This window comes from Paroedura picta, chromosome 11 (genome assembly GCF_049243985.1).
Source record: "Paroedura picta isolate Pp20150507F chromosome 11, Ppicta_v3.0, whole genome shotgun sequence".
In the NCBI taxonomy this organism is placed as follows: Eukaryota; Metazoa; Chordata; class Lepidosauria; order Squamata; family Gekkonidae; genus Paroedura; species Paroedura picta.
In genome coordinates this window covers 54,342,665-54,370,017 of record NC_135379.1, presented here as the reverse complement: position 1 = coordinate 54,370,017, position 27,353 = coordinate 54,342,665, and positions in this window count along the sequence as shown.

Below are 27,353 nucleotides of genomic sequence, written 5' to 3'. Positions count from 1 at the left end.
AAACAACGCCCACCCGGAACAATATATAAAGCTAAACGAACCGTTGACTGGGTACTTATCCGTACGAAAATCCCTACCGATTTTCCGGTTTTTACAAGGAAATAAAATGTGAAAAAAATATTTCTACATCCCATGGCCTTTCCCAACCATTTAAATTTTTCTCTTACAGGTGTAACACTTCCGAAAAGCCAAAACAACGCCCACCCGCACCAATATATAAAGCTAAACGAACCGGTCACTGGGCACTTATCCGTACGAAAAACCCTATTGATTTACCTGTTTTTACAAGGAAATAAAATGTGAAAAAAATATTTCTACATTCCATGGCCTTTCCCAACCATTTAAATTTTTCTCTTACAGGTCTAACACTTCCGAAAAACCAAAAAAACGCCCACCCGGAACAATATATAAAGCTAAACGAACCGTTCACTGGGTACATATCCGTACGAAAATCCCTATTGATTTTCCTGTTTTTACAAGGAAGTAAAATGTGAAAAAATATTTCTACATCCCATGGCCTTTCCCAACCATTTAAATTTTTCTCTTACAGGTCTAACACTTCCGAAAAACCAATACCACGCCGACCCGGAACAATATATAAAGCTAAACGAACCGTTCACTGGGTACTTATCCTTATGAAAATCCCTATTGATTTACCTGTTTTTAAAAGGAAATAAAATGTGAAAAAAAATATTTCTACATCCCATGGCCTTTCCCAACCATTTAAATTTTTCTCTTCCAGGTCTAACACTTCCGAAAAACCAATACAACGCCCACCCGGAACAATATATAAAGCTAAACGAACCGTTCACTGGGAACTTATCCGTACGAAAAACCCTATTGATTTACCTGTTTTTACAAGGAAGTAAATGTGAAAAAAATATTTCTACATCCCATGGCCTTTCCCAACCATTTAAATTTTTCTCTTACAAGTCTAACACTTCCGAAAATCGAATACAACGCCCACCCGGAAGAATATATAAAGATAAACGAACCGTTCACTAGCTACTTATCCGTACGAAAATCCCTATCGATTTTCCTGTTTTTACAAGGAAGTAAAATGTGAAAAAAATATTTCTACATCCCATGGCATTTCCCAACCATTGAAATTTTTCTCTTACAGGTCTAACACTTCCGAAAAACCAAAACAACGCCCACCCGGAACAATATATAAAGCTAAACGAACCGTTAACTGGGCACTTATCCGTACGAAAATCCCTATCGTTTTACCTGTATTTACAAGGAAATAAAATGTGAAAAAAATATTTCTACATACCATGGCCTTTCCCAACCATTTAAATTTTTCTCTTACAGGTCTAACACTTCCGAAAAACCAATACCACGCCCACCTGGAACAATATATAAAGCTAAACGAACCGTTCACTGGGTACTTATCCGTACGAAAATCCCTATTGATTTACCTGTTTTTAAAAAAAAATAAAATGTGAAAAAAATATTTCTACATCCCATGGCCTTTCCCATCCATTTAAATTATTCTCTTACAGGTCTAACACTTCCGAAAATCCAATACAACGCACACCCGGAAGAATATATAAAGATAAACGAACCGTTCACTAGGTACTTATCCGTCCGAAAATCCCGATCGATTTTCCTGTTTTTACAAGGAAGTAAAATGTGAAAAAAATATTTCTACATCCCATGGCCTTTCCCAACCATTTAATTTTTCTCTTACAGGTCTAACACTTCCGAAAAACCAATACAACGCCCACCCGGAACAATATATAAAGCTAAACGAACCGTTCACTGGGTACTTATCCGTACGAAAATCACTATTGATTTACCTGTTTTTAAACGGAACTAAAATGTGAAAAAAATATTTCTATATCTCATGGCCTTTCCCAACCATTTAAATTTTTCTCTTACAGGTCTAACACTTCCGAAAAACCAATACAACGCCCACCCGGAACAATATATAAAGCTAAACGAACCGTTCACTGGGTACATATCCGTACGAAAATCCCTATTGATTTTCCTGTTTTTACAAGGAAGTAAAATGTGAAAAAAATATTTCTACATCCCATGGCCTTTCCCAACCATTTAAATTTTTCTCTTACAGGTCTAACACTTCCGAAAAACCAATACAACGCCCACCCGGTACAAAATATAAAGCTAAACGAACCGTTCACTGGGTACTTATCCGTACGAAAAACCCTATTGATTTACCTGTTTTTACAAGGAAGTAAATGTGAAAAAAATATTTCTACATCCCATGGCCTTTCCCAACCATTTAAATTTTTCTCTTACAGGTCTAACACTTCCGAAAATCCAACACAACGCCCACCCGGAAGAATATATAAAGATAAACGAACTGTTCACTAGGTACTTATCCGTCCGAAAATCCCTATCGATTTTCCTGTTTTTACAAGGAAGTAAAATGTGAAAAAAATATTTCTACATCCCATGGCCTTTCCCAACCATTTAAATTTTTCTCTTACAGGTCTAACACTTCCGAAAAACCAATACAACGCCCACCCGGAACAAAATATAAAGCTAAACGAACCGTTCACTGGGTACTTATCCGTACGAAAAACCCTATTGATTTACCTGTTTTTACAAGGAAGTAAATGTGAAAAAAATATTTCTACATCCCATGGCCTTTCCCAACCATTTAAATTTTTCTCTTATAGGTCTAACGCTTCCGAAAATCCAATACAACGTCCACCCGGAAGAATATATAAAGATAAACGAACCGTTCACTAGGTACTTATCGATCCGAAAATCCCTATCGATTTTCCTGTTTTTACAAGGAAGTAAAATGTGAAAAAAATATTTCTACATCCCATGGCCTTTCCCAACCATTTAAATTTTTCTCTTACAGGTCTAACACTTCCGAAAAACCAATACAACGCCCACCCGGAACAATATATAAAGCTAAACGAACCGTTCACTGGGTACTTATCCGTACGAAAATCACTATTGATTTACCTGTTTTTAAACGGAACTAAAAAGTGAAAAAAATATTTCTATATCTCATGGCCTTTCCCAACCATTTAAATTTTTCTCTTACAGGTCTAACACTTCCGAAAAACCAAAACAACGCCCACCCGGAACAATATATAAAGATAAACGAACCGTTCACTGGGTACTTATCCGTACGAAAATCCCTATCGATTTTCCTGTTTTTACAAGGAAATAAAATGTGAAAAAAATATTTCTACATCCCATGGCCTTTCCCAACCATTTAAATTTTTCTCTTACAGGTCTAACACTTCCGAAAAACCAAAACAATGCCCACCCGGAACAATATATAAAGCTAAACGAACCGTTCACTGGGCACTTATCCGTACGAAAAACCCTATTGATTTACCTGTTTTTAAACGGAAATAAAATGTGAAAAAAATATTTCTACATCCCATGGCCTATCCCAACCATTTAAATTCTTCTCTTACAGGTCTAACACATCCGAAAAACCAATACAACGCCCACCCGGAACAATATATAAAGCTAAACGAACCGTTCACTGGGTACATATCCGTACGAAAATCCCTATTGATTTTCCTGTTTTTACAAGGAAGTAAAATGTGAAAAAAATATTTCTACATCCCATGGCCTTTCCCAACCATTTAAATTTTTCTCTTACAGGTCTAACACTTCCGAAAAACCAATACCACGCCCACCCGGAACAATATATAAAGCTAAACGAACCGTTCACTGGGTACTTATCCGTACGAAAATCCCTATTTATTTACCTGTTTTTAAAAGGAAATAAAATGTGAAAAAAATATTTCTACATCCCATGGCCTTTCCCAACCATTTAAATTTTTCTCTTACAGGTCTAACACTTCCGAATAACCAATACAACGCCCACCCGGAACAATATATAAAGCTAAACGAACCGTTCACTGGGTAATTATCCGTACGAAAAACCCTATTGATTTACCTGTTTTTACAAGGAAGTAAATGTGAAAAAAATATTTCTACATCCCATGTCCTTTCCCAACAATTTAAATTTTTCTCTTACAGGTCTAACTCTTCTGAAAATCCAATACAACGCCCACCCGGAAGAATATATAAAGATAAACGAACCGTTCACTGGGCACTTATCCGTACGAAAAACCCTATTGATTTACCTGTTTTTACAAGGGAGTAAATGTGAAAAAAATATTTCTACATCCCATGGCCTTTCCCAACCATTTAAATTTTTCTCTTACAGGTCTAACACTTCCGAAAATCCAATACAACGCCCACCCAGAAGAATATATAAAGATAAAGGAACCGTTCACTAGCTACTTATCCGTACGAAAATCCCTATCCATTTTCCTGTTTTTACAAGGAAGTAAAATGTGAAAAAAATATTTCTACATCCCATGGCCTTTCCCAACCATTTAAATTTTTCTCTTACAGGTCTAACACTTCTGAAAAACCAAAACAACGCCCACCCGGAACAATATATAAAGCTAAACGAACCGTTCACTGGGTACTTATCCGTACGAAAATCACTATTGATTTACCTGTTTTTAAACGGAAATAAAATGTGAAAAAAATATTTCTATATCCCATGGCCTTTCCCAACCATTTAAATTTTTCTCTTACTGGTCTAACACTTCCAAAAAACCAATACAACGCCCACCCGGAACAATATATAAAGCTAAACGAACCGTTCACTGGGTACTTATCCGTACGAAAATCCCTATTGATTTACCTGTTTTTAAAAGGAAATAAAATGTGAAAAAATATTTCTACATCCCATGGCCTTTCCCAACCATTAAAATTTTTCTCTTACAGGTCTAACACTTCCGAAAAACCAATACAACGCCCACCCGGAACAATATATAAAGCTAAACGAACGGTTCACTGGGTACTTATCCGTACGAAAAACCCTATTGATTTACCTGTTTTTACAAGGAAGTAAATGTGAAAAAAATATTTCTACATCCCATGGCCTTTCCCAACCATTTAAATTTTTCTCTTACAGGTCTAACACTTCCGAAAAACCAATACAACGCCAACCCGGAAGAATATATTAAGATAAACGAACCGTTCACTGGGTACTTATCCGTATGAAAACCCCTATCGATTTTCCTGTTTTTACAAGGAAGTAAAATGTGAAAAAAATATTTCTACATCCCATGGCCTTTCCCAACCATTTAAATTTTTCTCTTACAGGTCTAACACTTCCGAAAAACCAATACAACGCCCACCCGGAACAATATATAAAGCTAAACGAATGGTTCACTGGGTACTTATCCGTACGAAAAACCCTATTGATTTACCTGTTTTTACAAGGAAGTAAATGTGAAAAAAATATTTCTACATCCCATGGCCTTTCCCAACCATTTAAATTTTTCTCTTACAGGTCTAACACTTCCGAAAAATCAATACAACGCCCACCCGGAAGAATATATAACGATAAACGAACCGTTCACTGGGTACTTATCCGTATGAAAATCCCTATCGATTTTCCTGTTTTTACAAGGAAGTAAAATGTGAAAAAATATTTCTACATCCCATGGCCTTTCCCAACCATTTAAATTTTTCTCTTACAGGTCTAACACTTCCGAAAAAACAATACAACGCCCACCCGGAACAATATATAAAGCTATATGAACCGTTCACTGGGCACTTATCCGTACGAAAAACCCTATTTATTTACCTGTTTTTACAAGGAAATAAAATGTGAAAAAAATATTTCTACATCCCATGGCCTTTCCCAACCATTTAAATTTTTCTCTTACAGGTCTAACGCTTCCGAAAAACCAATACAACGCCCACCCGGAACAATATATAAAGCTAAATGAACCGTTCACTGGGTACATATCCGTAGGAAAATCCCTATTGATTTTCCTGTTTTTACAAGGAAGTAAAATGTGAAAAAAATAATTCTACATCCCATGGACTTTCCCAACCATTTAAATTTTTCTCTTACAGGTCTAACACTTCCAAAAAACCAATACAACGCCCACCCGGAACAATATATAAAGCTAAACGAACCGTTCACTGGGTACTTATCCGTACGAAAATCCCTATTGATTTTCCTGTTTTTACAAGGAAATAAAATGTGAAAAAAATATTTCTACATCCCATGGCCTTTCCCAACCATTTATATTTTTCTCTTACAGGTCTAACACTTCTGAAAAACCAATACAACGCCCACCCGGAACAAAATATAAAGCTAAACGAACCGTTCACTGGGTACTTATCCGTACGAAAATCCCTATTGATTTACCTGTTTTTAAAAGGAAATAAAATGTGAAAAAAATATTTCTACATCCCATGGCCTTTCCCAACCATTTAAATTTTTCTCTTACAGGTCTAACACTTCCGAAAAACCAATACAACGCCCACCCGGAACAATATATAAAGCTAAACGAACCGTTCACTGGGCACTTATCCGTACGAAAAACCCTATTGATTTACCTGTTTTTACAAGGGAGTAAATGTGAAAAAAATATTTCTACATGCCATGGCCTTTCCCAACCATTTAAATTTTTCTCTTACAGGTCTAACACTTCCGAAAATCCAATACAACGCCCACCCAGAAGAATATATAAAGATAAAGGAACCGTTCACTAGCTACTTATCCGTACGAAAATCCCTATCCATTTTCCTGTTTTTACAAGGAAGTAAAATGTGAAAAAAATATTTCTACATCCCATGGCCTTTCCCAACCATTTAAATTTTTCTCTTACAGGTCTAACACTTCTGAAAAACCAAAACAACGCCCACCCGGAACAATATATAAAGCTAAACGAACGGTTCACTGGGTACTTATCCGTACGAAAAACCCTATTGATTTACCTGTTTTTACAAGGAAGTAAATGTGAAAAAAATATTTCTACATCCCATGGCCTTTCCCAACCATTTAAATTTTTCTCTTACAGGTCTAACACTTCCGAAAAACCAATACAACGCCAACCCGGAAGAATATATTAAGATAAACGAACCGTTCACTGGGTACTTATCCGTATGAAAATCCCTATCGATTTTCCTGTTTTTACAAGGAAGTAAAATGTGAAAAAAATATTTCTACATCCCATGGCCTTTTCCAACCATTTAAATTTTTCTCTTACAGGTCTAACACTTCCGAAAAACCAAAACAACGCCCACCCGGAACAATATATAAAGCTAAACTAACCGTTCACTGGGCACTTATCCGTACGAAAAACCCTATTGATTTACCTGTTTTTACAAGGAGATAAAATGTGAAAAAAATATTTCTACATCCCATGGCCTTTCCCAACCATTTAAATTTTTCTCTTACAGGTCTAACGCTTCCGAAAAACCAATACAACGCCCACCCGGAACAATATCTAAAGCTAAATGAACCGTTCACTGGGTACTTATCCGTACGAAAATCCCTATTGATTTTCCTGTTTTTACAAGGAAGTAAAATGTGAAAAAAATATTTCTACATCCCATGGCCTTTCTCAACCATTTAAATTTTTCTCTTACAGGTCTAACACTTCCGAAAAACCAATACAACGCTCACCCGGAACAAAATATAAAGCTAAACGAACCGTTCACTGGGTACTTATCCGTACGAAAATCCCTAATGATTTACCTGTTTTTAAAAGGAAATAAAATGTGAAAAAAATATTTCTACATCCCATGGCCTTTCCCAACCATTTAAATTTTTCTCTTACAGGTCTAACACTTCTGAAAAATCAATACAACGCCCACCCGGAACAATATATAAAGCTAAACGAACCGTTCACTGGGTACTTATCCGTACGAAAAACCCTATTGATTTACCTGTTTTTACAAGGAAGTAAATGTGAAAAAAATATTTCTACATCCCATGGCCTTTCCCAACCATTTAAATTTTTCTCTTACAGGTCTAACACTTCCGAAAATCCAATACAACGCCCACCCAGAAGAATATATAAAGATAAAGGAACCGTTCACTAGCTACTTATCCGTACGAAAAACCCTATCGATTTTCCTGTTTTTACAAGGAAGTAAAATGTGAAAAAAATATTTCTACATCCCATGGCCTTTCCCAACCATTTAAATTTTTCTCTTACAGGTCTAACACTTCCGAAAAACCAATACAACGCCCACCCGGAACAATATATAAAGCTAAACGAACCGTTCACTGGGTACTTATCCGTACGAAAATCACTATTGATTTACCTGTTTTTAAACGGAAATAAAATGTGAAAAAAATATTTCTATATCCCATGGCCTTTCCCAACCATTTAAATTTTTCTCTTACAGGTCTAACACTTCCAAAAAACCAACACAACGCCCACCCGGAACAATATATAAAGCTAAACGAACCGTTCACTGGGTACTTATCCGTACGAAAATCCCTATTGATTTACCTGTTTTTAAAAGGAAATAAAATGTGAAAAAAATATTTCTACATCCCATGGACTTTCCCAACCATTTAAATTTTTCTCTTACAGGTCTAACACTTCCGAAAAACCAATACAACGCCCACCCGGAACAATATATAAAGCTAAACGAACGGTTCACTGGGTACTTATCCGTACGAAAAACCCTATAGATTTACCTGTTTTTACAAGGAAGTAAATGTGAAAAAAATATTTCTACATCCCATGGCCTTTCCCAACCATTTAAATTTTTCTCTTACAGGTCTAACACTTCCGAAAAACCAATACAACGCCCACCCGGAAGAATATATTAAGATAAACGAACCGTTCACTGGGCACTTATCCGTACGAAAAACCCTATTGATTTACCTGTTTTTACAAGGAAGTAAATGTGAAAAAAATATTTCTACATCACATGGCCTTTCCCAACCATTTAAATTTTTCTCTTACAGGTCTAACACTTCTGAAAAACCAATACAACGCCCACCCGGAAGAATATATAAAGATAAACGAACCGTTCACTGGGTACTTATCCGTATGAAAATCCCTATCGATTTTCCTGTTTTTACAAGGAAGTAAAATGTGAAAAAAATATTTCTACATCCCATGGCCTTTCCCAACCATTTAAATTTTTCTCTTACAGGCCTAACACTTCCGAAAAAACAATACAACGCCCACCCGGAACAATCTATAAAGCTAAACAAACCGTTCACTGGGCACTTATACGTACGAAAAACCCTATTGATTTACCTGTTTTTACAAGGAAATAAAATGTGAAAAAAATATTTCTACATCCCATGGCCTTTCCCAACCATTTAAATTTTTCTCTTACAGGTCTAACACTTCCGAAAAACCAATACAACGCCCACCCGGAACAATATATAAAGCTAAACGAACCGTTCACTGGGTACTTATCCGTACGAAAAACCCTATTGATTTACCTGTTTTTACAAGGAAGTAAATGTGAAAAAAATATTTCTACATCCCATGGCCTTTCCCAACCATTTAAATTTTTCTCTTACAGGTCTAACACTTCCGAAAATCCAATACAACGCCCACCCAGAAGAATATATTAAGATAAAGGAACCGTTCACTAGCTACTTATCCGTACGAAAATCCCTATCGATTTTCCTGTTTTTACAAGGAAGTAAAATGTGAAAAAAATATTTCTACATCCCATGGCCTTTCCCAACCATTTAAATTTTTCTCTTACAGGTCTAACACTTCTGAAAAACCAAAACAACGCCCACCCGGAACAATATATAAAGCTAAACGAACCGTTCACTGGGTACTTATCCGTACGAAAATCACTATTGATTTACCTGTTTTTAAACGGAAATAAAATGTGAAAAAAATATTTCTATATCCCATGGCCTTTCCCAACCATTTAAATTTTTCTCTTACAGGTCTAACACTTCCAAAAAACCAATACAACGCCCACCCGGAACAATATATAAAGCTAAACGAACCGTTCACTGGGTACTTAACCGTACGAAAATCCCTATTGATTTACCTGTTTTTAAAAGGAAATAAAATGTGAAAAAAATATTTCTACATCCCATGGACTTTCCCAACCATTTAAATTTTTCTCTTACAGGTCTAACACTTCCGAAAAACCAATACAACGCCCACCCGGAACAATATATAAAGCTAAACGAACGGTTCACTGGGTACTTATCCGTACGAAAAACCCTATAGATTTACCTGTTTTTACAAGGAAGTAAATGTGAAAAAAATATTTCTACATCCCATGGCCTTTCCCAACCATTTAAATTTTTCTCTTACAGGTCTAACACTTCCGAAAAACCAATACAACGCCCACCAGGAAAAATATATTAAGATAAACGAACCGTTCACTGGGCACTTATCCGTACGAAAAACCCTATTGATTTACCTGTTTTTACAAGGGAGTAAATGTGAAAAAAATATTTCTACATCCCATGGCCTTTCCCAACCATTTACATTTTTCTCTTACAGGTCTAACACTTCCGAAAATCCAATACAACGCCCACCCAGAAGAATATATAAAGATAAAGGAACCGTTCACTAGCTACTTATCCGTACGAAAAACCCTATCGATTTTCCTGTTTTTACAAGGAAGTAAAATGTGAAAAAAATATTTCTACATCCCATGGCCTTTCCCAACCATTTAAATTTTTCTCTTACAGGTCTAACACTTCTGAAAAACCAAAACAACGCCCACCCGGAACAATATATAAAGCTAAACGAACCGTTCACTGGGTACTTATCCGTACGAAAATCACTATTGATTTACCTGTTTTTAAACGGAAATAAAATGTGAAAAAAATATTTCTATATCCCATGGCCTTTCCCAACCATTTAAATTTTTCTCTTACAGGTCTAACACTTCCAAAAAACCAATACAACGCCCACCCGGAACAATATATAAAGCTAAACGAACCGTTCACTGGGTACTTAACCGTACGAAAATCCCTATTGATTTACCTGTTTTTAAAAGGAAATAAAATGTGAAAAAAATATTTCTACATCCCATGGACTTTCCCAACCATTTAAATTTTTCTCTTACAGGTCTAACACTTCCGAAAAACCAATACAACGCCCACCCGGAACAATATATAAAGCTAAACGAACGGTTCACTGGGTACTTATCCGTACGAAAAACCCTATAGATTTACCTGTTTTTACAAGGAAGTAAATGTGAAAAAAATATTTCTACATCCCATGGCCTTTCCCAACCATTTAAATTTTTCTCTTACAGGTCTAACACTTCCGAAAAACCAATACAACGCCCACCCGGAAAAATATATTAAGATAAACGAACCGTTCACTGGGCACTTATCCGTACGAAAAACCCTATTGATTTACCTGTTTTTACAAGGGAGTAAATGTGAAAAAAATATTTCTACATCCCATGGCCTTTCCCAACCATTTACATTTTTCTCTTACAGGTCTAACACTTCCGAAAATCCAATACAACGCCCACCCAGAAGAATATATAAAGATAAAGGAACCGTTCACTAGCTACTTATCCGTACGAAAAACCCTATCGATTTTCCTGTTTTTACAAGGAAGTAAAATGTGAAAAAAATATTTCTACATCCCATGGCCTTTCCCAACCATTTAAATTTTTCTCTTACAGGTCTAACACTTCTGAAAAACCAAAACAACGCCCACCCGGAACAATATATAAAGCTAAACGAACCGTTCACTGGGTACTTATCCGTACGAAAATCACTATTGATTTACCTGTTTTTAAACGGAAATAAAATGTGAAAAAAATATTTCTATATCCCATGGCCTTTCCCAACCATTTAAATTATTCTCTTACAGGTCTAACACTTCCAAAAAACCAACACAACGCCCACCCGGAACAATATATAAAGCTAAACGAACCGTTCACTGGGTACTTATCCGTACGAAAATCCCTATTGATTTACCTGTTTTTAAAAGGAAATAAAATGTGAAAAAAATATTTCTACATCCCATGGACTTTCCCAACCATTTAAATTTTTCTCTTACAGGTCTAACACTTCCGAAAAACCAATACAACGCCCACCCGGAACAATATATAAAGCTAAACGAACGGTTCACTGGGTACTTATCCGTACGAAAAACCCTATAGATTTACCTGTTTTTACAAGGAAGTAAATGTGAAAAAAATATTTCTACATCCCATGGCCTTTCCCAACCATTTAAATTTTTCTCTTACAGGTCTAACACTTCCGAAAAACCAATACAACGCCCACCCGGAACAATGTATAAAGCTAAACAAACGGTTCACTGGGCACTTATCCGTACGAAAAACCCTATTGATTTACCTGTTTTTACAAGGAAATAAAATGTGAAAAAAATATTTCTACATCCCATGGCCTTTCCCAACCATTTATATTTTTCTCTTACAGGTCTAACACTTCTGAAAAACCAATACAACGCCCACCCGGAACAAAATATAAAGCTAAACGAACCGTTCACTGGGTACTTATCCGTACGAAAATCCCTATTGATTTACCTGTTTTTAAAAGGAAATAAAATGTGAAAAAAATATTTCTACATCCCATGGCCTTTCCCAACCATTTACATTTTTCTCTTACAGGTCTAACACTTCCGAAAAACCAATACAACGCCCACCCGGAACAATATATAAAGCTAAACGAACCGTTCACTGGGTACTTGACCGTACGAAAAACCCTATTGATTTACCTGTTTTTACAAGGAAGTAAATGTGAAAAAAATATTTCTACATCCCATGGCCTTTCCCAACCATTTAAATTTTTCTCTTACAGGTCTAACACTTCCGAAAATCCAATACAACGCCCACCCAGAAGAATATATTAAGATAAAGGAACCGTTCACTAGCTACTTATCCGTACGAAAATCCCTATCGATTTTCCTGTTTTTACAAGGAAGTAAAATGTGAAAAAAATATTTCTACATCCCATGGCCTTTCCCAACCATTTAAATTTTTCTCTTACAGGTCTAACACTTCTGAAAAACCAAAACAACGCCCACCCGGAACAATATATAAAGCTAAACGAACCGTTCACTGGGTACTTATCCGTACGAAAATCACTATTGATTTACCTGTTTTTAAACGGAAATAAAATGTGAAAAAAATATTTCTATATCCCATGGCCTTTCCCAACCATTTAAATTTTTCTCTTACAGGTCTAACACTTCCAAAAAACCAATACAACGCCCACCCGGAACAATATATAAAGCTAAACGAACCGTTCACTGGGTACTTATCCGTACGAAAATCCCTATTGATTTACCTGTTTTTAAAAGGAAATAAAATGTAAAAAAAATATTTCTACATCCCATGGACTTTCCCAACCATTTAAATTTTTCTCTTACAGGTCTAACACTTCCGAAAAACCAATACAACGCCAACCCGGAAGAATATATTAAGATAAACGAACCGTTCACTGGGTACTTATCCGTACGAAAAACCCTATTGATTTACCTGTTTTTACAAGGAAGTAAATGTGAAAAAAATATTTCTACATCCCATGGCCTTTCCCAACCATTTAAATTTTTCTCTTACAGGTCTAACACTTCCGAAAAACCAATACAACGTCAACCCGGAAGAATATATTAAGATAAACGAACCGTTCACTGGGTACTTATCCGTATGAAAATCCCTATCGATTTTCCTGTTTTTACAAGGAAGTAAAATGTGAAAAAAATATTTCTACATCCCATGGCCTTTTCCAACCATTTAAATTTTTCTCTTACAGGTCTAACACTTCCGAAAAACCAAAACAACGCCCACCCAGAACAATATATAAAGCTAAACTAACCGTTCACTGGGCACTTATCCGTACGAAAAACCCTATTGATTTACCTGTTTTTACAAGGAGATAAAATGTGAAAAAAATATTTCTACATCCCATGGCCTTTCCCAACCATTTAAATTTTTCTCTTACAGGTCTAACGCTTCCGAAAAACCAATACAACGCCCACCCGGAACAATATCTAAAGCTAAATGAACCGTTCACTGGGTACTTATCCGTACGAAAATCCCTATTGATTTTCCTGTTTTTACAAGGAAGTAAAATGTGAAAAAAATATTTCTACATCCCATGGCCTTTCTCAACCATTTAAATTTTTCTCTTACAGGTCTAACACTTCCGAAAAACCAATACAACGCTCACCCGGAACAAAATATAAAGCTAAACGAACCGTTCACTGGGTACTTATCCGTACGAAAATCCCTAATGATTTACCTGTTTTTAAAAGGAAATAAAATGTGAAAAAAATATTTCTACATCCCATGGCCTTTCCCAACCATTTAAATTTTTCTCTTACAGGTCTAACACTTCTGAAAAATCAATACAACGCCCACCCGGAACAATATATAAAGCTAAACGAACCGTTCACTGGGTACTTATCCGTACGAAAAACCCTATTGATTTACCTGTTTTTACAAGGAAGTAAATGTGAAAAAAATATTTCTACATCCCATGGCCTTTCCCAACCATTTAAATTTTTCTCTTACAGGTCTAACACTTCCGAAAATCCAATACAACGCCCACCCAGAAGAATATATAAAGATAAAGGAACCGTTCACTAGCTACTTATCCGTACGAAAAACCCTATCGATTTTCCTGTTTTTACAAGGAAGTAAAATGTGAAAAAAATATTTCTACATCCCATGGCCTTTCCCAACCATTTAAATTTTTCTCTTACAGGTCTAACACTTCCGAAAAACCAATACAACGCCCACCCGGAACAATATATAAAGCTAAACGAACCGTTCACTGGGTACTTATCCGTACGAAAATCACTATTGATTTACCTGTTTTTAAACGGAAATAAAATGTGAAAAAAATATTTCTATATCCCATGGCCTTTCCCAACCATTTAAATTTTTCTCTTACAGGTCTAACACTTCCAAAAAACCAACACAACGCCCACCCGGAACAATATATAAAGCTAAACGAACCGTTCTCTGGGTACTTATCCGTACGAAAATCCCTATTGATTTACCTGTTTTTAAAAGGAAATAAAATGTGAAAAAAATATTTCTACATCCCATGGACTTTCCCAACCATTTAAATTTTTCTCTTACAGGTCTAACACTTCCGAAAAACCAATACAACGCCCACCCGGAACAATATATAAAGCTAAACGAACGGTTCACTGGGTACTTATCCGTACGAAAAACCCTATAGATTTACCTGTTTTTACAAGGAAGTAAATGTGAAAAAAATATTTCTACATCCCATGGCCTTTCCCAACCATTTAAATTTTTCTCTTACAGGTCTAACACTTCCGAAAAACCAATACAACGCCCACCCGGAAGAATATATTAAGATAAACGAACCGTTCACTGGGCACTTATCCGTACGAAAAACCCTATTGATTTACCTGTTTTTACAAGGAAGTAAATGTGAAAAAAATATTTCTACATCACATGGCCTTTCCCAACCATTTAAATTTTTCTCTTACAGGTCTAACACTTCTGAAAAACCAATACAACGCCCACCCGGAAGAATATATAAAGATAAACGAACCGTTCACTGGGTACTTATCCGTATGAAAATCCCTATCGATTTTCCTGTTTTTACAAGGAAGTAAAATGTGAAAAAAATATTTCTACATCCCATGGCCTTTCCCAACCATTTAAATTTTTCTCTTACAGGCCTAACACTTCCGAAAAAACAATACAACGCCCACCCGGAACAATCTATAAAGCTAAACAAACCGTTCACTGGGCACTTATCCGTACGAAAAACCCTATTGATTTACCTGTTTTTACAAGGAAATAAAATGTGAAAAAAATATTTCTACATCCCATGGCCTTTCCCAACCATTTATATTTTTCTCTTACAGGTCTAACACTTCTGAAAAACCAATACAACGCCCACCCGGAACAAAATATAAAGCTAAACGAACCGTTCACTGGGTACTTATCCGTACGAAAATCCCTATTGATTTACCTGTTTTTAAAAGGAAATAAAATGTGAAAAAAATATTTCTACATCCCATGGCCTTTCCCAACCATTTAAATTTTTCTCTTACAGGTCTAACACTTCCGAAAAACCAATACAACGCCCACCCGGAACAATATATAAAGCTAAACGAACCGTTCACTGGGTACTTATCCGTACGAAAAACCCTATTGATTTACCTGTTTTTAAAGGTAAAGGTAAAGGTATCCCCTGTGCAAGCACCGAGTCATGTCTGACCCTTGGGGTGACGCCCTCCAGCGTTTTCATGGCAGACTCAATACGGGGTGGTTTGCCAGTGCCTTCCCCAGTCATGACCGTTTACCCCCCAGCAGCAAGCTGGGTACTCATTTTACCGACCTCGGAAGGATGGAAGGCTGAGTCAACCTTGAGCCGGCTGCTGGGATCGAACTCCCAACCTCATGAGCAAAGCTTTCAGGCGGCTGCCTTACCACTCTGCGCCACAAGAGGCTCTGTTTTTACAAGGAAGTAAATGTGAAAAAAATATTTCTACATCCCATGGCCTTTCCCAACCATTTAAATTTTTCTCTTACAGGTCTAACACTTCCGAAAATCCAATACAACGCCCACCCAGAAGAATATATTAAGATAAAGGAACCGTTCACTAGCTACTTATCCGTACGAAAATCCCTATCGATTTTCCTGTTTTTACAAGGAAGTAAAATGTGAAAAAAATATTTCTACATCCCATGGCCTTTCCCAACCATTTAAATTTTTCTCTTACAGGTCTAACACTTCTGAAAAACCAAAACAACGCCCACCCGGAACAATATATAAAGCTAAACGAACCGTTCACTGGGTACTTATCCGTACGAAAATCACTATTGATTTACCTGTTTTTAAACGGAAATAAAATGTGAAAAAAATATTTCTATATCCCATGGCCTTTCCCAACCATTTAAATTTTTCTCTTACAGGTCTAACACTTCCAAAAAACCAATACAACGCCCACCCGGAACAATATATAAAGCTAAACGAACCGTTCACTGGGTACTTATCCGTACGAAAATCCCTATTGATTTACCTGTTTTTAAAAGGAAATAAAATGTGAAAAAAATATTTCTACATCCCATGGACTTTCCCAACCATTTAAATTTTTCTCTTACAGGTCTAACACTTCCGAAAAACCAATACAACGCCCACCCGGAACAATATATAAAGCTAAACGAACGGTTCACTGGGTACTTATCCGTACGAAAAACCCTATAGATCTACCTGTTTTTACAAGGAAGTAAATGTGAAAAAAATATTTCTACATCCCATGGCCTTTCCCAACCATTTAAATTTTTCTCTTACAGGTCTAACACTTCCGAAAAACCAATACAACGCCCACCCGGAAAAATATATTAAGATAAACGAACCGTTCACTGGGCACTTATCCGTACGAAAAACCCTATTGATTTACCTGTTTTTACAAGGGAGTAAATGTGAAAAAAATATTTCTACATCCCATGGCCTTTCCCAACCATTTACATTTTTCTCTTACAGGTCTAACACTTCCGAAAATCCAATACAACGCCCACCCAGAAGAATATATAAAGATAAAGGAACCGTTCACTAGCTACTTATCCGTACGAAAAACCCTATCGATTTTCCTGTTTTTACAAGGAAGTAAAATGTGAAAAAAATATTTCTACATCCCATGGCCTTTCCCAACCATTTAAATTTTTCTCTTACAGGTCTAACACTTCTGAAAAACCAAAACAACGCCCACCCGGAACAATATATAAAGCTAAACGAACCGTTCACTGGGTACTTATCCGTACGAAAATCACTATTGATTTACCTGTTTTTAAACGGAAATAAAATGTGAAAAAAATATTTCTATATCCCATGGCCTTTCCCAACCATTTAAATTATTCTCTTACAGGTCTAACACTTCCAAAAAACCAACACAACGCCCACCCGGAACAATATATAAAGCTAAACGAACCGTTCACTGGGTACTTATCCGTACGAAAATCCCTATTGATTTACCTGTTTTTAAAAGGAAATAAAATGTGAAAAAAATATTTCTACATCCCATGGACTTTCCCAACCATTTAAATTTTTCTCTTACAGGTCTAACACTTCCGAAAAACCAATACAACGCCCACCCGGAACAATATATAAAGCTAAACGAACGGTTCACTGGGTACTTATCCGTACGAAAAACCCTATAGATTTACCTGTTTTTACAAGGAAGTAAATGTGAAAAAAATATTTCTACATCCCATGGCCTTTCCCAACCATTTAAATTTTTCTCTTACAGGTCTAACACTTCCGAAAAACCAATACAACGCCCACCCGGAACAATGTATAAAGCTAAACAAACGGTTCACTGGGCACTTATCCGTACGAAAAACCCTATTGATTTACCTGTTTTTACAAGGAAATAAAATGTGAAAAAAATATTTCTACATCCCATGGCCTTTCCCAACCATTTATATTTTTCTCTTACAGGTCTAACACTTCTGAAAAACCAATACAACGCCCACCCGGAACAAAATATAAAGCTAAACGAACCGTTCACTGGGTACTTATCCGTACGAAAATCCCTATTGATTTACCTGTTTTTAAAAGGAAATAAAATGTGAAAAAAATATTTCTACATCCCATGGCCTTTCCCAACCATTTACATTTTTCTCTTACAGGTCTAACACTTCCGAAAAACCAATACAACGCCCACCCGGAACAATATATAAAGCTAAACGAACCGTTCACTGGGTACTTGACCGTACGAAAAACCCTATTGATTTACCTGTTTTTACAAGGAAGTAAATGTGAAAAAAATATTTCTACATCCCATGGCCTTTCCCAACCATTTAAATTTTTCTCTTACAGGTCTAACACTTCCGAAAATCCAATACAACGCCCACCCAGAAGAATATATTAAGATAAAGGAACCGTTCACTAGCTACTTATCCGTACGAAAATCCCTATCGATTTTCCTGTTTTTACAAGGAAGTAAAATGTGAAAAAAATATTTCTACATCCCATGGCCTTTCCCAACCATTTAAATTTTTCTCTTACAGGTCTAACACTTCTGAAAAACCAAAACAACGCCCACCCGGAACAATATATAAAGCTAAACGAACCGTTCACTGGGTACTTATCCGTACGAAAATCACTATTGATTTACCTGTTTTTAAACGGAAATAAAATGTGAAAAAAATATTTCTATATCCCATGGCCTTTCCCAACCATTTAAATTTTTCTCTTACAGGTCTAACACTTCCAAAAAACCAATACAACGCCCACCCGGAACAATATATAAAGCTAAACGAACCGTTCACTGGGTACTTATCCGTACGAAAATCCCTATTGATTTACCTGTTTTTACAAGGAAGTAAATGTGAAAAAAATATTTCTACATCCCATGGCCTTTCCCAACCATTTAAATTTTTCTCTTACAGGTCTAACACTTCCGAAAAACCAATACAACGCCCACCCGGAACAATATATAAAGCTAAACGAACCGTTCACTGGGTACTTATCCGTACGAAAAACCCTATAGATTTACCTGTTTTTACAAGGAAGTAAATGTGAAAAAAATATTTCTACATCCCATGGCCTTTCCCAACCATTTAAATTTTTCTCTTACAGGTCTAACACTTCCGAAAAACCAATACAACGCCCACCCGGAAGAATATATTAAGATAAACGAACCGTTCACTGGGCACTTATCCGTACGAAAAACCCTATTGATTTACCTGTTTTTACAAGGGAGTAAATGTGAAAAAAATATTTCTACATCCCATGGCCTTTCCCAACCATTTAAATTTTTCTCTTACAGGTCTAACACTTCCGAAAATCCAATACAACGCCCACCCAGAAGAATATATAAAGATAAAGGAACCGTTCACTAGCTACTTATCCGTACGAAAATCCCTATCGATTTTCCTGTTTTTACAAGGAAGTAAAATGTGAAAAAAATATTTCTACATCCCATGGCCTTTCCCAACCATTTAAATTTTTCTCTTACAGGTCTAACACTTCTGAAAAACCAAAACAACGCCCACCCGGAACAATATATAAAGCTAAACGAACCGTTCACTGGGTACTTATCCGTACGAAAATCACTATTGATTTACCTGTTTTTAAACGGAAATAAAATGTGAAAAAAATATTTCTATATCCCATGGCCTTTCCCAACCATTTAAATTTTTCTCTTACAGGTCTAACACTTCCAAAAAACCAATACAACGCCCACCCGGAACAATATATAAAGCTAAACGAACCGTTCACTGGGTACTTATCCGTACGAAAATCCCTATTGATTTACCTGTTTTTAAAAGGAAATAAAATGTGAAAAAATATTTCTACATCCCATGGCCTTTCCCAACCATTAAAATTTTTCTCTTACAGGTCTAACACTTCCGAAAAACCAATACAACGCCCACCCGGAACAATATATAAAGCTAAACGAACGGTTCACTGGGTACTTATCCGTACGAAAAACCCTATTGATTTACCTGTTTTTACAAGGAAGTAAATGTGAAAAAAATATTTCTACATCCCATGGCCTTTCCCAACCATTTAAATTTTTCTCTTACAGGTCTAACACTTCCGAAAAACCAATACAACGCCAACCCGGAAGAATATATTAAGATAAACGAACCGTTCACTGGGTACTTATCCGTACGAAAATCCCTATCGATTTTCCTGTTTTTACAAGGAAGTAAAATGTGCAAAAAATATTTCTACATCCCATGGCCTTTTCCAACCATTTAAATTTTTCTCTTACAGGTCTAACACTTCCGAAAAACCAAAACAACGCCCACCCGGAACAATATATAAAGCTAAACTAACCGTTCACTGGGCACTTATCCGTACGAAAAACCCTATTGATTTACCTGTTTTTACAAGGAGATAAAATGTGAAAAAAATATTTCTACATCCCATGGCCTTTCCCAACCATTTAAATTTTTCTCTTACAGGTCTAACGCTTCCGAAAAACCAATACAACGCCCACCCGGAACAATATCTAAAGCTAAATGAACCGTTCACTGGGTACATATCCGTACGAAAATCCCTATTGATTTTCCTGTTTTTACAAGGAAGTAAAATGTGAAAAAAATATTTCTACATCCCATGGCCTTTCTCAACCATTTAAATTTTTCTCTTACAGGTCTAACACTTCCGAAAAACCAATACAACGCTCACCCGGAACAAAATATAAAGCTAAACGAACCGTTCACTGGGTACTTATCCGTACGAAAATCCCTAATGATTTACCTGTTTTTAAAAGGAAATAAAATGTGAAAAAAATATTTCTACATCCCATGGCCTTTCCCAACCATTTAAATTTTTCTCTTACAGGTCTAACACTTCTGAAAAATCAATACAACGCCCACCCGGAACAATATATAAAGCTAAACGAACCGTTCACTGGGTACTTATCCGTACGAAAAACCCTATTGATTTACCTGTTTTTACAAGGAAGTAAATGTGAAAAAAATATTTCTACATCCCATGGCCTTTCCCAACCATTTAAATTTTTCTCTTACAGGTCTAACACTTCCGAAAATCCAATACAACGCCCACCCAGAAGAATATATAAAGATAATGGAACCGTTCACTAGCTACTTATCCGTACGAAAAACCCTATCGATTTTCCTGTTTTTACAAGGAAGTAAAATGTGAAAAAAATATTTCTACATCCCATGGCCTTTCCCAACCATTTAAATTTTTCTCTTACAGGTCTAACACTTCTGAAAAACCAAAACAACGCCCACCCGGAACAATATATAAAGATAAACGAACCGTTCACTGGGTACTTATCCGTACGAAAATCACTATTGATTTACCTGTTTTTAAACGGAAATAAAATGTGAAAAAAATATTTCTATATCCCATGGCCTTTCCCAACCATTTAAATTTTTCTCTTACAGGTCTAACACTTCCAAAAAACCAACACAACGCCCACCCGGAACAATATATAAAGCTAAACGAACCGTTCACTGGGTACTTATCCGTACGAAAATCCCTATTGATTTACCTGTTTTTAAAAGGAAATAAAATGTGAAAAAAATATTTCTACATCCCATGGACTTTCCCAACCATTTAAATTTTTCTCTTACAGGTCTAACACTTCCGAAAAACCAATACAACGCCCACCCGGAACAATTTATAAAGCTAAACGAACGGTTCACTGGGTACTTATCCGTACGAAAAACCCTATAGATTTACCTGTTTTTACAAGGAAGTAAATGTGAAAAAAATATTTCTACATCCCATGGCCTTTCCCAACCATTTAAATTTTTCTCTTACAGGTCTAACACTTCCGAAAAACCAATACAACGCCCACCCGGAAGAATATATTAAGATAAACGAACCGTTCACTGGGCACTTATCCGTACGAAAAACCCTATTGATTTACCTGTTTTTACAAGGAAGTAAATGTGAAAAAAATATTTCTACATCCCATGGCCTTTCCCAACCATTTAAATTTTTCTCTTACAGGTCTAACACTTCTGAAAAACCAATACAACGCCCACCCGGAAGAATATATAAAGATAAACGAACCGTTCACTGGGTACTTATCCGTATGAAAATCCCTATCGATTTTCCTGTTTTTACAAGGAAGTAAAATGTGAAAAAAATATTTCTACATCCCATGGCCTTTCCCAACCATTTAAATTTTTCTCTTACAGGCCTAACACTTCCGAAAAAACAATACAACGCCCACCCGGAAGAATGTATAAAGCTAAACAAACCGTTCACTGGGCACTTATCCGTACGAAAAACCCTATTGATTTACCTGTTTTTACAAGGAAATAAAATGTGAAAAAAATATTTCTATATCCCATGGCCTTTCCCAACCATTTAAATTTTTTTCTTACAGGTCTAACGCTTCCGAAAAACCCATACAACGCCCACCCGGAACAATATATAAAGTTAAACGAACCGTTCACTGGGTACATATCCGTACGAAAATCCCTATTGATTTTCCTGTTTTTACAAGGAAGTAAAATGTGAAAAAATATTTCTACATCCCATGGCCTTTCCCAACCATTTAAATTTTTCTCTTACAGGTCTAACACTTCTGAAAAACCAATACAACGCCCACCCGGAACAATATATAAAGCTAAACGAACCGTTCACTGGGCACTTATCCGTACGAAAAACCCTATTGATTTACCTGTTTTTACAAGGAAATAAAATGTGAAAAAAATATTTCTACATCCCATGGCCTTTCCCAACCATTTAAATTTTTCTCTTACAGGTCTAACGCTTCCGAAAAACCAATACAACGCCCACCCGGAACAATATATAAAGCTAAACGAACCGTTCACTGGGTACTTATCCGTACGAAAATCACTATTGATTTACCTGTTTTTAAACGGAAATAAAATGTGAAAAAAATATTTCTATATCCCATGGCCTTTCCCAACCATTTAAATTTTTCTCTTACAGGTCTAACACTTCTGAAAAACCAATACAACGCCCACCCGGAACAATATATAAAGCTAAACGAACCGTTCACTGGGCACTTATCCGTACGAAAAACCCTATTGATTTACCTGTTTTTACAAGGAAATAAAATGTGAAAAAAATATTTCTACATCCCATGGCCTTTCCCAACCATTTAAATTTTTCTCTTACAGGTCTAACGCTTCCGAAAAACCAATACAACGCCCACCCGGAACAATATATAAAGCTAAACGAACCGTTCACTGGGTACTTATCCGTACGAAAATCACTATTGATTTACCTGTTTTTAAACGGAAATAAAATGTGAAAAAAATATTTCTATATCCCATGGCCTTTCCCAACCATTTAAATTTTTCTCTTACAGGTCTAACACTTCCGAAAAACCAATACAACGCCCACCCGGAACAATATATAAAGCTAAACGAACCGTTCACTGGGCACTTATCCGTACGAAAAACCCTATTGATTTACCTGTTTTTACAAGGAAATAAAATGTGAAAAAAATATTTCTACATCCCATGGCCTTTCCCAACCATTTAAATTTTTCTCTTACAGGTCTAACGCTTCCGAAAAACCAATACAACGCCCACCCGGAACAATATATAAAGCTAAACGAACCGTTCACTGGGTACTTATCCGTACGAAAATCACTATTGATTTACCTGTTTTTAAACGGAAATAAAATGTGAAAAAAATATTTCTATATCCCATGGCCTTTCCCAACCATTTAAATTTTTCTCTTACAGGTCTAACACTTCCGAAAAACCAATACAACACCCACCCGGAACAATATATAAAGCTAAACGAACCGTTCACTGGGCACTTATCCGTACGAAAAACCCTATTGATTTACCTCTTTTTACAAGGAAGTAAATGTGTAAAAAATATTTCTACATCCCATGCCCTTTCCCAACCATTTAAATTTTTATCTTACAGGTCTAACACTTGCGAAAAACCTATACAACGCCCACCCGGAACAATATATAAAGCTAAACGAACCGTTCACTGGGTACTTATCCGTACGAAAATCCCTATTGATTTACCTGTTTTTAAAAGGAAATAAAATGTGAAAAAAATATTTCTACATCCCATGGCCTTTCCCAACCATTTAAATGTTTCTCTTACAGGTCTAACACTTCCGAAAATCGAATACAACGCCCACCCGGAAGAATATATAAAGATAAACGAACCGTTCACTAGCTACTTATCCGTACGAAAATCCCTATCGATTTTCCTGTTTTTACAAGGAAGTAAAATGTGAAAAAAATATTTCTACATCCCATGGCCTTTCCCAACCATTGAAATTTTTCTTTTACAGGTCTAACACTTCTGAAAAACCAAAACAACGCCCACCCGGAACAATATATAAAGCTAAACGAACCGTTCACTGGGCACTTATCCGTACGAAAATCCCTATCGTTTTACCTGTATTTACAAGGAAATAAAATGTGAAAAAAATATTTCTACATACCATGGCCTTTCCCAACCATTTAAATTTTTCTCTTACAGGTCTAACACTTCCGAAAAACCAATACAACATCCACCCGGAACAATATATAAAGCTAAACGAACCGTTCACTGGGTACTTATCCGTACGAAAATCCCTATCGATTTTCCTGATTTTACAAGGAAGTAAAATGTGAAAAAAATATTTCTACATCCCATGGCCTTTCCCAAACATTTAAATTTTTCTCTTACAGGTCTAACACTTCTGAAAAACCAAAACAACGCCCACCCGGAACAATATATAAAGCTAAACGAACCGTTCACTGGGCACTTATCCGTACGAAAAACCCTATTGATTTACCTGTTTTTACAAGGAAATAAAATGTGAAAAAAATATTTCTACATCCCATGGCCTTTCCCAACCATTTAAATTTTTCTCTTACAGGTCTAACACTTCCGAAAAACCAAAACAATGCCCACCCGGAACAATATATAAAGCTAAACGAACCGTTCACTGGGCACTTATCCGTACGAAAAACCCTATTGATTTACCTGTTTTTAAAAGGAAATAAAATGTGAAAAAAATATTTCTACATCCCATGGCCTTTCCCAACCATTTAAATTTTTCTCTTACAGGTCTAACACTTCCGAAAAACCAATACAACGCCCACCCGGAACAATATATAAAGCTAAACGAACCGTTCACTGGGTACTTATCCGTACGAAAAACCCTATTGATTTACCTGATTTTACAAGGAAGTAAAGGTGAAAAAAATATTTCAACATCCCATGGCCTTTTCCAACCATTTAAATTTTTCTCTTACAGGTCTAACACTTGCGAAAAACCAATACAACGCCCACCCGGAACCATATATAAAGCTAAACGAACCGTTCACTGGGTACTTATCCGTACGAAAATCCCTATTGATTTACCTGTTTTTAAAAGGAAATAAAATGTGAAAAAAATATTTCTACATCCCATGGCCTTTCCCAACCATTTAAATTTTTCTCTTACAGGTCTAACACTTCCGAAAAACCAAAACAACGCCCACCCGGAACAATATATAAAGCTAAACGAACCGTTCACTGGGCACTTATCCGTACGAAAAACCCTATTGATTTACCTGTTTTTACAAGGAAATAAAATGTGAAAAAAATATTTCTACATCCCATGGCCTTTCCCAACCGTTTAAATTTTTCTCTTACAGGTCTAACACTTCCGAAAAACCAAAACAATGCCCACCCGGAACAATATATAAAGCTAAACGAACCGTTCACTGGGCACTTATCCGTATGAAAAACCCTATTGATTTACCTGTTTTTAAAAGGAAATAAAATGTGAAAAAAATATTTCTACATCCCATGGCCTTTCCCAACCATTTAAATTTTTCTCTTACAGGTCTAACACTTCCGAAAAACCAAAACAATGCCCACCCGGAACAATATATAAAGCTAAACGAACCGTTCACTGGGCACTTATCCGTACGAAAAACCCTATTGATTTACCTGTTTTTACAAGGAAATAAAATGTGAAAAAAATATTTCTACATCCCATGGCCTTTCCCAACCGTTTAAATTTTTCTCTTACAGGTCTAACACTTCCGAAAAACCAAAACAATGCCCACCCGGAACAATATATAAAGCTAAACGAACCGTTCACTGGGTACTTATCCGTACGAAAAACCCTATTGATTTACCTGTTTTTACAAGGAAGTAAAGGTGAAAAAAATATTTCTACATCCCATGGCCTTTCCCAACCATTTAAATGTTTCTCTTACAGGTCTAACACTTCCGAAAATCGAATACAACGCCCACCCGGAAGAATATATAAAGATAAACGAACCGTTCACTAGCTACTTATCCGTACGAAAATCCCTATCGATTTTCCTGTTTTTACAAGGAAGTAAAATGTGAAAAAAATATTTCTACATCCCATGGCCTTTCCCAACCATTGAAATTTTTCTTTTACAGGTCTAACACTTCCGAAAAACCAAAACAACGCCCACCCGGAACAATATATAAAGCTAAACGAACCGTTCACTGGGCACTTATCCGTACGAAAATCCCTATCGTTTTACCTGTATTTACAAGGAAATAAAATGTGAAAAAAATATTTCTACATACCATGGCCTTTCCCAACCATTTAAATTTTTCTCTTACAGGTCTAACACTTCCGAAAAACCAAAACAACGCCCACCCGGAACAATATATAAAGCTAAACGAACCGTTCACTGGGCACTTATCCCTACGAAAAACCCTATTGATTTACCTGTTTTTACAAGGAAATAAAATGTGAAAAAAATATTTCTACATCCCATGGCCTTTCCCAACCATTTAAATTTTTCTCTTACAGGTCTAACACTTCCGAAAAACCAAAACAATGCCCACCCGGAACAATATATAAAGCTAAACGAACCGTTCACTGGGTACTTATCCGTACGAAAAACCCTATTGATTTACCTGTTTTTACAAGGAAGTAAAGGTGAAAAAAATATTTCTACATCCCATGGCCTTTCCCAACCATTTAAATGTTTCTCTTACAGGTCTAACACTTCCGAAAAACCAAAACAATGCCCACCCGGAACAATATATAAAGCTAAACGAACCGTTCACTGGGCACTTATCCGTACGAAAAACCCTATTGATTTACCTGTTTTTAAAAGGAAATAAAATGTGAAAAAAATATTTCTACATCCCATGGCCTTTCCCAACCATTTAAATTTTTCTCTTACAGGTCTAA